Here is a 3,661-nt window from a genome sequence, read left to right as displayed (position 1 = left end):
GCTGCCACCATGCTTGTATGAATTTGGAATATTTCTATACTCATCTTCTCAGCAGTTTCCTTATATTGTGTAGCATTTAAATCAATAATGATTATGATAGGTACCTCAGAATTAAATGCAGATGATTCTCCTTGCTCAAGTTCCATGAGAGCATAATTTCCATATTCTTTACCATCATCTTCATCATCTGTGTCATCCCAACTTTTACCCTCAGCAATATAAGCTTTTCCCTGTTATTTTCTCAGAAGTACTTTATACTTAGCTTCAAGCTTCAAATAAGACTTATCATTCTTCACCTTCTTTGTCTACCTGCATTATGTGGAAAAGTGACCAAGTTCATCACGGTTGTAGCATCTAATCTTTGATCTGTCCACATATCCTGACTTGTAGCCACCTCTGCCGGTTGTATTTGTCTGAGTTTTTCCTTTCCAAATATTATTGTAGGATGCTTGGCCTTTACTCTTGAAATATCTAGGCTTTTTGACTATGATGTTTGAAAATTTTCTTGCTAAATAATCCATAGACTGGTCAATTTTATCCAACTCATCAAGAGTATAGTACTCTTCCTCTTCCAACTCCAAAATGACTTATTTATTGAGGTTTCTTGTTTTTCTGCTCAACAGCTTGAACAACTTGAGTCTGGGGTTCAATTTCACCTTCAGTCATTTTCTTGGCATTTTCTATCAAGGCACTTGATACATCCACAACATGCCCTTGACTCACTTTTAGTGACTTTCTTTTCATCATTTCCAGCTCATAGGTTTTGAGAATACTATACAAACCCTCCAAAGTTATTCTTCCTAGATCTCTTCCTTCTCTTATTATAGAAATCTTTTATTCCAAGTGGTCAGGAAGAGTCAGCAAGAATTTAAGGTTAGCTTCTTCAGCTTCATAGTACATGTTATGAAGCTATAAATTATTTATCAGCTTGTTGAATCTCTCAAAGATCTTAGTAATGTCTTCTTCTAGTTTAGCCATGAAACCCTCATATTGAGAAACCAAAATCCTTCTCTGGTTGGATCTCATCTCTTCAGTTCCTTCACACAAGATCTCTAACTTTTTTCCAGATTTGCTTAGCTAACTCACAATTGATAATGTTGTTGTACATCACATTATCAAGAGACTCAATGAGTATGAGTTGTAAGCCACTGTCAAGTGCAACCTTTTCCTTTTATGGTTCAGTGTAGGTAGATGGATCTTTAGGACCAAAGTGTGCAGGAATGACCATATCACATTCTGTTATATCAGGCACAATAATAACCCAAATTTTTGGGAATTTGTAAAACATTCGATGAATAGTAACCCTGAAGATCGGGGGAAACATTTTAGCCCACGTTATGTTATACATGTAAAATTTAGTTTTCAAGTCGGTATTGTGATTATACGAACCAAATGAGTGTATGTAAAAGCCATTAGTTTTCGAAAAAACCAACTTGGTAAAATGACCTTATCTTATGAACCATCAAGTAATACGAGAATTACGTTATAATCACTAATCTAGAATTCTACAAATTAAAATCCAAGTATAAGATTACAAAGCATAAAGGATTGATAAGAAAAGGATTTACCCCGTGAATCACGTTGATTTCTTGAATTTCTTGGAAATATCTAGGTTTCTTAAGCACACCAAAGACTCACCAAGCATCATCCATAAAGAAGAGAACCTCCCAAGCTACTAATAAAGGTATAAACCTCCATCCAAACCTTCTTTAAGCTTTACGTTTCAAGAAAAGTAAGGATCTTGGATGTAAACCTAGTTTTGATGATTGTTTTGTGATTCACTGAATATTAGTTAGTTAGATGATAATTTTGATGTTGTGTGTTAGGTTATAGATTACACACAGGGGGGGGGGGGGGTGAATGTGTTTTTATGTTTTTATGCCTTTCTTGAAGTATTTATGGTTTCAACAAAGTAAATGTAAATCTTGCAGTGATATGTGTTAATACTGAAATAAAAACAAGCAATAACAGTGAACAAAGATCTTTCAAAAACGCACTTAATTTTATATTAAAATTAAGAATGTTTTGCTACAAAATTTCTAGGCTCTTTGTTAATAAAAAGCTTAGCTTCTTCCTTGAGAGAAATATAAGATTTTTCTAATCTAAAGTGTTACCACTAACAAAGGACCATTGTTAACTTTATATGATAGTTAACTTCTGGTTTACACAGTGTACAATAAGAGATGCTATTCACTTTAGTAAACTGTCACTTATCATTTCCATTTTAGGAAAAGTATATCTTCCATTTCTGGCTTAGCATATCTTTGCATATTGTGTTAATCTTGATCTTCCTTAGTCAGTTAATCTTCACCCTTGATCTTGCACACTCTTCAGGCTTCTTTATGTAGACTTGTCAATCCAGCTGGTTGGATTGTTTGTTGATTATTAATCTTGGATATTGAACTGGTCTGCAATTTGTACTTTGATATTTTACCTCGAGATCTCCAGTTAGGCATGTAGAGATCTTGACATCTCGATAAGTATATTGACTTATCAAGATCTCTATAACTTCATAGCTGATTTGACTTATAGAGGTCTCTGAGTTCTCTATAAGAGAATTTGGCTTATCGAGATCTCTCATGTTCATATCTTCACTTTGGCTTATCGATATCTTTGAGTTCTCCAGTGACTTATTGACTTATCGATAACTCAGAGTTCTCTAGTCAAATTTGACTTGTCGATAACCTAGAGTTCTCTAGTGAATTTTGGCTTGTCGATATCTCTGAGTTCTCTAGTGAAATTTGACTTATCGATAACTCAGAGTTCTCTAATGAATGTTGACTTGTCGATAACTCTAAGTTCTCTAGTGAAGAATTCACTTGTCGATATCACTGAGTTCTTTAGTAGCTTTCCTGCGTTCTCTATAAGTCATTCTGGAGTACTCGAATGACTTCTCTATAACACTAAATCTGTGACTTGTAGAGATCTTGACTTAGAACATTTTTCCCAAAACAGATTTATTCAACTCCAAGCTTCTTCCTAATTCTTCTGAGGCATGATCTTCTTGATCTTCTTCCAGATAGAATTCTTAGGCTTGACACTGTTTAAAGAAAAAGACTCCAGTCTGCTCCTTTGACATTTTTACAGTATCTAAATGTTACAATACAAAATGCAAACTAAGATTAAAACACAACTTAATTAGGGTTGTCAATTTGACTTAGTCTTGTTAAAGTACAGGCATGTCTTGCACAACAATCTTCCCCAATTTGTGAGAAGATTGCTTAACACAAATTCATGCCTGTTAACAAGACTAACCCCAAGTTATAATGGAAATAAAACTAATATAAAAATTGACACACTTACAGCAATTGTACATTAGATGATTTTGAGTTGAGTATTTACAAGCATCAAACAAAGATTGGAACTTCTGATTCTGCTCTAATGAAGTCTTTCAAATATACAAGAATTTCAAGTTCCTCTATGATTGGAGTGCCTGTTAGAGCTTCTATCAGTTTGAGTATGTCTTGCTTTGGATAACCATCTAACATTATAATTCTGAATTTGGAAAATGAGCCAGCTTTTACATTTAGAAATCTTCCATCTTTGGAGATTCTACTATTCCCTTATGTTTTAAGTTCTTCTGATCTTTTGATATACATTTCAATCTCCTTATCATACTTTCTCCTTTTCTCCTCATATTCTGCTTTACTCCTTGCTCTTC

The sequence above is a fragment of the Apium graveolens genome, chromosome 8 (assembly GCF_009905375.1).
Source record: "Apium graveolens cultivar Ventura chromosome 8, ASM990537v1, whole genome shotgun sequence".
NCBI lineage: Eukaryota > Viridiplantae > Streptophyta > Magnoliopsida > Apiales > Apiaceae > Apium > Apium graveolens.
The sequence above is the reverse complement of the archived record's forward strand: the minus strand, read 5'-3'. Positions refer to the sequence as shown.